Source organism: Hydra viridissima, unplaced genomic scaffold (assembly GCF_058129835.1).
Source record: "Hydra viridissima isolate aposymbiotic clone 2 unplaced genomic scaffold, HvirCarnegie_v1 scaffold_15, whole genome shotgun sequence".
NCBI classification, from domain to species: domain Eukaryota; kingdom Metazoa; phylum Cnidaria; class Hydrozoa; order Anthoathecata; family Hydridae; genus Hydra; species Hydra viridissima.
The window spans coordinates 107,246-117,971 of record NW_028324314.1 but is presented as its reverse complement, the minus strand read 5'-3'; the positions used below and the strand labels follow the sequence as shown (position 1 = coordinate 117,971).

Genomic DNA, 10,726 nt, shown 5'->3' with positions numbered 1-10,726 from the left:
GATAAGTCAAGATTTTGTCTTATGAGTTCTGATCGCCCACCAAGAGAGTGCAGAAGACCAAATGAAAGTTATTTCGCTTGTAACATTTGAAAAACTACTTTACATGGAGATCCCTTGATGGTATTGGGCGAAATATCTTTAACAGCTAGCAAAGAGCTTTTTGTTATTAATGGTGGACGTCTGACTTCTTAGCGACACATAGCAGACATTTTAGAACCTTTGATGGTATCTTTCGCACCGTAGTAGGAGATGGATTCTTTTTTATGGAGAATAATGGTGAACCACATACGGTACTTTTTGTTACTAAATACTTAAACAATGTTAATATTGAAGTTTTGGAGTGGCCACCCTGCAGTCCAGATATGAACCCAATAGTGCATCTTTGGGACATAATGGAATGTCGTGTTAGATGCCATCATCCACCACCTAACACCATAGACGAGCTGCGATAAAGTCTTATCCACGTGTGGGAAGATATTCCTCAAGAAACGATTAGTTCTCTAATTGAAAGTATGCCTCGGTGCTGTCAGGTTGTAATAACATCAAGAGGTGATAACACTATTTATTGAGAAGTCAAATTTTTTTTAATTTAAGGTATATTAGTGTTCACAACAATAGTAATCATTTTACTTTATTTTATTAAATGAACAATCTTTTACACACCTGCCAAAGTTAAAACACACCTGCCAATTTGTTTTTATGAAAATAAATTAATATGAGATATGACCACCGTTGTTTTTGATACATGCTTGTAATAGCCTTTGCATTGATTAAATAAGATTTTCAATCATCTTGATTGGTTTTTCAAACCATAGTTTTGTGAGTTCTTTTTTAAGCATTTCGTGACAAGTTATTTTATTTTGATAATCCATCCAACTCCATAAACTTTCGATCCGGTTTAAGTCAGTTGATTGAGCTGGTCAAGTCATAAGTAAAATATTACTTTCAACAAAATAATGATTGAATGCGTTTTATGTCATGGAGCATTCTCTTGTTGAAATAACCAGTTTTGATCAACCTAGAATAAATTGCGGCTAAGGATAAGCTAATTTTCCAAAATCTCACAATACATACACTGGTTTAGTCTCCCTTAGTTTATTTTATGACAGCTAACGCCTGAGCCAGATATGCATCCCCAAATGCCGACAGAGCCACCATTTTTTTTAATACGGCTATGTTTGTGTTGCTTCAAATATTTTTTTGGTACTTTACAACAAACAAATCTTTTGTTTTTCCTGTTAATAATTTCGAAATTTGATAATATTTGTTTTCAAAACTCGGTATTACTTATTTTAGAATTTTTTGTCTAGATGCGAGCTTTGGATTTCTACACTCAAAGCTGAAACTCCTGCTTTTGGGTTGCATCTGTTTAGCATATAGAGCATGTTTTTATCGCAAGCTGACAGTTTTTTTGGACCCCAAAGATGAGGTTTGTTATCGACACTACCAGTCGATAAGCAATTTTTTATTGTTGTGTGAACGCTGAATTTAGAAATACTTAAGTGTCTGCCAATTTGTCAATTGTTTATTTTCATTTTATGCATGCCAATTACTTGCCAGTTGATATTCAATGAGACAGGTCTTTGAGACTCTTTTACCCATGAAAGTATGATCTTTTGACAAAGCTTTATCAGTTAAAAATTGCTGAAGGTTCGATTCAAATCGAATCTTCAGCAATTTTTATGCAAAACAAAATAAGAATAAAGATGCAAATGCCTAACGCTAACAGGCTGTTAAGTGATGAAAATTCTAAAGACTGCAAGAAAAAATCAATTAATTAACGAGATTTACGAGTTTTCTTATCAAAGTTCGTTTAAACTTTATTTCAAAAAATTGAAAGAACTTTATTGCTCCGTAAATTTCCTCTTCACCCTCCTCCTCCTTTATGACATTCTTGGATTTTTTTTCCTCTCTAAATTGTAATACTTAACCGTCATTATTAATAAACATGAAAATGCGGACCACATCTGATCAAATTATCGGGATATCATTTCTTAAAATTATACTTGCAAAAAAAACAAGTGCGTTTAAACTTTATGTACAAGGTGAATATATCTTCGACTGAATTAGTTTAACTTTGATGCTCGGTTACTAGGTGTGTTGGTAAGAAGCTAATATCTACCATCGCAATAGAAATCTAAATTCAATTCAAATTTTCAAATAAAAAAAAGCCAATACTTTCTTAATTTTACGAGTGGGATTATTCTGACAAAAAAGTAGTTAAAGTAATTTTTTTCCCAGAACCACACTAATAGTAGCTGCGGTGCAAAACCATTATTGCAGAATTCCGAGCAACATTTTTTAAATTGTAGTTTAATTTAATTAAATGCAGCATGTAAAGGAAACTTTTACTATCAGTGAGTAAATTTCTTAGAGTAAAGAGGGGGCTGCAATCTTAGAGTTGAATATACTGAAATGGAATTGTAACGGACAGTTATGTCCAAAATATAAAAATTAGGCCTGGTACATTTACTAATGGTTTTAGCTCCAGTTTTAGAAAGGTATGCTATTGAGAAATAAGAGTATTATAAAGATACAAAAGTAATATAAAGAAACAAAAGTAATATAAAGAAACAAAAGTAATATAAAGAAACAAAAGTAATATAAAGAAACAAAAGTAATATAAAGAAACAAAAGTAATATAAAGAAACAAAAGTAATATAAAGAAGTAAAATAAATATAACTACTCAACAAACAAAAACTACCTCAAACAGTTGAAAGTTACAGCTTCTAAAAACTCATTTTGGAATAAGTTTTTTCAGCTCACGAACATAATACAACTTTAAGAAAAAGATAAGACATTTTATATGAAGGTCACAGAGGAAAAAGCGATAGTCAAAGTTTATAGCTTTGGTTACCCGTATCTTATTGCTTTGAATATGGTTTTTTCTTTGTGAAAAAGCTCAGGCATTCACATTTAGGTTTTTAGTGTTCAAAATATTTTTTTGAACAAGCATGCATCAGAATAATGAACGGCTAAGTAAAACCTTAAGTAGCATTTCGAATGACAAAATTTTATTAAGCTCTTATTTGCTATTACTCTGGCGTTGAACTCCGTTAGACTATCAAATGTTCCATAGATCTGGTTTGTTAGCAATCTTAGTAAAACCTCTTGTTTGCTGAAATAATTGAAGACCACACTGGAAGAAAGATCAGAGTCAGACTTTGGCTGTTCTGAGAAAATCGATGTTTAAGATTTAAAACATCATTATCCCAGCAAGCATATTAACGTTGAAAAAACGTTGAAAAAAGGTTCAAATTTACGGTTGAAAAGCCGTTAATTTTTGGTTAAAATGGAAACGCAAATCTACGTTGAAACCAAACGTTAGTTAAACGTTGAAAACAAACCACAGATCAACGTTATATTAACGTTGATTTAGAGTTGGTTCAACGAGCATTTCTTATATGTGCAATAATGTCATTGTGAGTAGAATATTCTACTCACAACAACAATATTGCATAGGTAAGAAATATTGTGCGGGTGATAAAAATCATTGTTTGTGCTATTTTTTCAAAGTTTATCCAAGTCTTTACTAATTCAAGCTAAATTGTGACCATTAACAAATCCTATCAAATTTCAATACAATATAAAGACTGCAAAAGTTTATTTTATATATCTTATTATAGTTTAACAAATGATCTGCCCAATCGTCATTTTGTAAATGCAGATTACTAAACTGTAAATGAAAGCAAATAAAACCACAAAGATAATTTAAACATTTATAAAACAAAAAACTATACAAAATAAAAATTATTTGGAAAACAATCTTGATAAAATCATTCTTAAACATAAATATCAACATCTTCTATATCACCTTCTGTCATCACACTCTCCTCTTGATTTGATGCTCGCTTTCCACCATCCAAACGAAATGGTGCAAACTTCAAACAATCTGCAATATACCGTCGTACATCGTGTTTTTTTATCTTAAAACATCGGGTAACTGCATCTAAAGGAAAACAACTTATTAGCTTTTAACAGCTATAAACGATGTTCTTAATTGAACAAAAAATTCAACAAAAAAAACTTTTTCCTGACTTGATCACCTAAGTTTTCCAAAACAACCTGTATAAGTTGTGTGAAACATGACATAAGAATATAGATAAACATGGATGAATCCGTCAGGCAGAGATCTCAAAGCATTACCATAAGATATTCGTGCATTTTACAAGCATTAATATTAACCTTCATATTGTTTACAAGCGAGTGTAAACATTTAACGATCAATAATGGGGGAAAAACAACTTAATATTGATCCAATTTATCCAAGATAGCAACTCTTTCGGATAAAGCATACATCACACTAATAAAATATATATTAATGTGTGTATATATATATATACATATATATATAAATACACACACACACACACACACACACACACACACACACACACACACACACACACATATATATATATATATATATATATATATATATATATATATATATATATATATATATATATATATATATATATATATATATATATACATATATATACACTACCGGCAATTGAGACCAGCCATGAGAAAAAAGTAATTTTATTAAAAATCAATTAAATCTATCAGTTATATTTTCATTTATGTTTTTTTCGATCTCAGTGAATGAAGAAACTACAAATTAGTTCATGAAATATACTTTATTTAGTTTTCTTCACAAATATTTCTAAACAAGTAGAAAACTTAACAAACATTAACAATTTAAATTATAAGGTCTTTATTGTTTTGCAAAAGTTTCAAACTTTGCGTTCATCGCAATAACCACCACATTTCTTCACTACTGCTTCACATATTCTTGGCATACGAAAAATTAATTTGTTTAAAGTTTCTATGGTTTCAGCTTTCCAAGCCTTTTGCAACTCCCATAAATGTTTATCACATTTTACTTGGAACTTCTTCACATACCGGTCTATTTCATGCCAAAGAACCTCAATGGGATTGAGGTCTGTTGACTGCCCTGGCCAATCCATTTAAGTAAGGGTTTTTTCTTGTACTAGTTGATTCCAGATAATTTGTACAAAGTTTAGATTTTTGCTTTGGGTCATTATCTTGCATAAACAGGCTGGCGTCGAACCACCAGATGGAACGGCATGATTCTCCAAAGTTTCTCGGTATTGCTCCTTTTTCATAATTCCACAAACTCTGATCAAATCTCCTATTTTGTGACCTGCAAAACAATCTTATACCATTATTGAATATCCTCCATGCTTAACAGTAGACACAATGCATTGCGGAATATAACGTTCAATCTGGTGCCGGCGTACAAGTATTCTTCTCATGCTGCCAAATAATTCAAACTTGGACTCATCGCTCCATACTAATGTTTTCCATCGACTTATTGTCTAGTTGGCATGTTTGCGAGCCCATTGTAGTCGTTTCACCTTGTTTGCATTCCTTAGCAACGGTTTTTTGGCAGCTACATGCCCTCTAAGTCTAGCTTTCATCAAACGGTTTCTTATTGTCCAGACACAAACAAGTTTTTCAGCAGTTTTTTTGTATTCTCTAATTATTTGCGGAGCTGTTAATTTTCTGTTTGACATAGATAATCTCGTAATACGACGATCACCATGCTCATCTATTATTCTAGGCTGTCCAGGTCGTGGTAAGTCACAATATTGACCAGTTTCCTTGAAACGCTTAATTGTATTGTGAACTCCAGTCTTTGATATTTTCATTCTTTAGGCAATTTTTCTTTCTGAAACACCTTCTTCATCAATTAAAACAATGCGAACTCTCTGTCCAAAGCTTAATTCTCGAACTGAAGCCATTTTAGTACGACAAAAAAGAAACTTAAAAAAAATAAACAGCTTAAATAATACAATATTTGTATATTCATTTGCAAGTCATTATATACTATAGTGGATCTACATAAAGTATCTACAAGAAGCTACCAATGAGAAAAATTATATTTTCAATATTAATTACAAGTCATTCATCAAAATTAAGTAACAGTCAAAAAAAATGTTTTTGTTGTCAGCATACTTTTGTATATAAGCAAATTTTTGGGTGCAAAATACCCATATCCTATTCTACCCACTTATTTATTGTGCTCTATTTGTTTTTGATCCAAAAAAAAGAAGTGCAAATATGATAATCAGATGTATTTATTTTTAAAACGTAAATACCGTTTTTAACCGCTGGTCTCAAATTAATTGCCGGTAGCGTATATACATATATATATATATATATATATATATATATATATATATATATATATATATATATATATATATATATATATATATATATACATATATATATATATATATATATATATATATATATATATATATATATATATATATATATATAGAGAGAGAGAGAGAGAGAGAGAGAGAGAGAGAGAGAGAGAGAGAGACACACACACACACATACCAATAACTCCTCAGTAAATACTTAAAGTTTGAAATCCTATCTTTTTTATTTGTTTTGCGTTAGATCCAGTCAAATTAAACTTTGCTTGCAGTTTATTTGCCATTAACCTGTAAAGGCAAAATAAATTTCATTTAAAAAATACAGTAAAGACTATATTAACTAAATCATGATAAAATTATGCAATAAAACAACAATGGATATCTCAATTAAGATTTGAAAAAGCACACATGAATACAACTGAGTAGTTAGTAGACAGATATGTCTAGACATATCTGTTTATATTTGATTTGAACAGGTATATTGAAATATACCTGTTTAATACATTTGTCACACATTTTTTTAGCGCTGCTCCCACCAAGTCTAGAAAGTTCTTTCACCTGTAATTGAAAAGTAATATTTCAGGTTATAATATATATTGAAACCTGTGCATATATATGGGTGTGTGTATGTATATAAATTCTTCTAATAACTTGAAAACACGCAAATCATTCAAATTTTATAAAAATGGCAGACCTCAAGTAAAAAAAGAATTCAAAACATGAAAATGTTTTAAATGTTTCTGATATAAAATTTAGAATAACTCACGCTGCCTTATTTTTCATACCCAGTTCATATAATTAGTGTGAAGCAATTAAAACCTTACAAATGATTTAAACTCTTTAGGGTTTGTTAACCCTGCCTCAAAGTAAATTAAATCTGCAAGCTCAGTAAATGGTTCGGGAAGATGATAAACATCATCTTTGTTTTCTTTAAAAGTATGAACTAATCTAAACAGATCGTCAAGCCTTGTATTGATCTGTTCCAACTTTTGAATAACCATCAGTTGAAATGCTAAATATGAAAAGAATAAATTGATTTCTGTGTCAAAAATCTTTATCAAACTAATGTTCCAGCCTGCATATCAAAGCATCGGGCTTTTTCAAGTTATCAGCAATCTAGAATGACAGAACAGTGTCATTCTAGATTGCTGATAACAAATAACAATAAAATAAAACAACAAAAAAACTGGCAAAAGAGTAAGCTCAGAAACTATATTACCTTTATCATCATTGTTGTTTAAAAAGACTTTATCACGTACACTCGCAGAGTCTAGTGGCAAAATCAATGGGATCACTGAAGATATCATACAATCATTTTCTGGCTCAACCACAGAATCACTTCTTTGGCTATTTTTGGCATGCTAACAGATGAACTGCCTGAAAATGATTTAAGTGGTAAACAACCTAATATAATTTTAGCAAAAATAGATGCTATTACAAAAAATAAACTCACAAGAACAAACCTTATAATTTTTATGAATATTTTTTTTAACATTACATTTTCTTTATACTAATGTTGATTTTAAATATAGAGTATATATTTACCTTTCTTTTTCTTTTTAAGAGATTATTATCATAGCTAATTTTATGTATATGTATATATATATATATATATATATATATATATATATATATATATATATATATATATATATATATATATATATATATATATATATATATATATATTTATATATATATATATATATATAGGTTGAATCTTATTTTATGTATGTAAACCAAAATACAAACTAAAAAGCTCAACTTTACATATTTAATATAAAAATACTACTTAACCTTTATAGGTATTTACCATAATTTGAAACTTGACCATGCGGACATACTAACATTTAATCAATGCTTAATTAAAGTTCTCCCAAAATGTTTAAATTTAATTTTGTTTTGATTTAGAACATAAGTTATTCGAATGTTCTGTTTAAACCCTACCTAAACGTTAATTTTAAATGCAATTTAAACTCCATCTAATTGTTCGTTTTAAACGCTGTACGAATGTTGTAAATGAAACGATCAATTTTTATTACTCTTCAGTATTTAGTATGAGTATAACACACATACTAAATACTGAAAAGTAATAAGAAAACATCTGATTATACATTTATGCATTTAAAATTGTAATAGGACATGTCCAAATAACTTATTTTACAGGTTATATAAAACTAACAGTGGTATACAAAAAATCAACAGTGGTATAAGAGGAGCCGTGGATAGAGCACTAATAAAATCGTTTAAATTGCTTCACTACTTTTATATTCTACTAATCTTTTTAGAAATACTTAAAAAATTTAATCAGATAGCGCTATGCTCTTTGAAAGCCCTATTCAACCTATCATAGGTTTATATCATACTCTTCAAAAACTATTTTCATAGTTTTAATGGTGTTAAAGATTTGAAGTCATTAAAGAATAGAATTATAACCTGAATTTGATTTTAGTTAAACAAAAAAGTTAATACTTTACCAACAACAAGTTGACATAAAGCAGTGTCTCTAAATGGAAGCTTTTTAAGTGTGTCTTTCCATCCATTCTTAAACGGGACATAAAAAAATAAGAAAGAAGTCATTTTAAGAGATTTTTTGAAGTATCTTTAGTAGATGTTCCCCCAATTCATGAAAGAAGGTGAAACTACAAATAAATAATTAAAATTGCAGTTTTTAATAGATATGGAATTCCAGTTTAGAATCAAAATATAAATTCTGCTTATTCAGTAAAAGCAAAAACCTATTTTAGACATCAAAACAAACAGTCTTAAATAAAAAATTTAAAATCATAGTCAAACTTTAAATGACAGGATATTGAACTTGAAATAGAAAATATGAGCTGTTTACTAACTAAAGTTGTTTTATTTACAAGTATTCCACACTGCTCCTCTAAATTTCTATACCCAATCAAAGTCTGAATAGGTCCAGCAATAACTTCCAGATGAACTTTGCCACTTTCTAAGTGCTCTGAACTTGGTATACCCATCATTTCAACTGCTTTTCTCAAATCTTTAATTTTATTTGCCAAATTTGCTAGCTGATAGAGAACTTTTCCCTGGAACTCTGTAAAATACATTAAATTATTCATATAAGAAAAAGTTTTTTAAAAAAACTACTAAAATTTTGGTACACCAACTTAATTTTTTTAAACCGTAAGGTTTTTTTTTGAATCTATTTTAAAATGTATGTTGTAAAATATAGGCTTAAAAAATTTTATGCAATATTTAATCAAAGTCCATATTTCACAGTTATAAGATCCAGAGATAATGGTAAAAGAAAGATTATAGCTTAAGCAACTGCATTGGTCACATCAAACAAATTAAAAAACTTTTAAAGTTTGATAACTTACTCACTTGATCCATTTCATTGATTTGGGGTGCATTTGATATGCAGCTGCTGTTTGTTTGAAAGTTTCAGTCTAATTTTAGAGGTGGTTATGGAAATACAGATGGTTTAACTACAATATAAAAAACCATTACGTTACATTAAATATGCAAAAAGTATTTTAAATAAAAATTCATTTTTAAATAACATAAATAATATATAAAAAGCATATGCATATATACAAACACCAACTCAAGCTAAAAAAATAAGTATTACTTGGTTGATCCACAATATTGTCTTTTGAAATAGACGCTCTCTTACTTTTTCCATTAACATTAACATCAACTTCTTCATCACCTGAAAAATAAATTTAGTTATACTATAATTGTAATATAACTAAACAGGTAAACCAGGAATATTATTTTAAATGAAAAACAAAATGTGAGTCGTTATTTTGGAAATGTAGAATTTTTTTACAGGTGACTTTATTAAGAAAGAAATATGCAGTGCTGAGAAACTAGTGATTATAAAAACAAAAAAAAATTAACTTAAGTTTAATATTAGTAAAGTTTTCATTCTGATAATTTTATAAAACAATCATAAAAGTATTACTACACCTTTAAAGTGTAGCTAAGATGAGCTTAGCTTTAAAATTAGCTAAGCTAAGGTGACCGTAGCTTTAAAGGTCCTCTTTTAAAAAAATCTTTTTGGAAACTACAGAACTAATTTTTCATTTTTGTTTCATACTTTTGATCTTATAATGTTATGCTATAATATTCTTAGGTTATAAAACGAAATTCAAAATAATAAACAAAATCCATAACCCTAGTGGCAAGGCATATTGGCGCAATGTTGGCGCAATATTTATATCAAGATTGGCTAAATATTGCTGAAAATATTGTGCCAATATAAAATGTCCACATTTTGATATATATATCTAATATTGTTTTACAATATTGGGAATGTATTGTAAAACAATATATAGCCAATATTAGCTACATATAGACCGCAATATTGAGCCAATATTGTATTTTCATCTAATGTCGCTTCAATAATTCCAGATTTATATTTTTTATAGAGCTATTTAACATTATATATATATATATATATATATATATATATATATATATATATATATATATATATATATATATATATATATATATATTAAATTTTTAATGGTAAAATCTATTTAAATTACTTATT

The 10,726-nt window shown here is 28.6% G+C and overlaps 2 pseudogenes across 1 annotated transcript; both read right to left on the bottom strand.

The window, feature by feature from the left end:
• Nucleotides 1-3,783: 3,783 nt before the first annotated feature.
• On the bottom strand, nucleotides 3,784-7,573 carry LOC149878002 (uncharacterized; annotated as a pseudogene). The gene is made up of 5 exons (XR_016447666.1): nucleotides 7,418-7,573; nucleotides 7,023-7,210; nucleotides 6,691-6,756; nucleotides 6,380-6,486; nucleotides 3,784-3,950 (listed from the first exon to the last, which is right to left on the bottom strand). The product of XR_016447666.1 is annotated as an uncharacterized LOC149878002 (transcript).
• Nucleotides 7,574-8,646: 1,073 nt separating this feature from the next.
• On the bottom strand, nucleotides 8,647-10,443 carry LOC149878001 (uncharacterized; annotated as a pseudogene).
• Nucleotides 10,444-10,726: the final 283 nt, after the last annotated feature.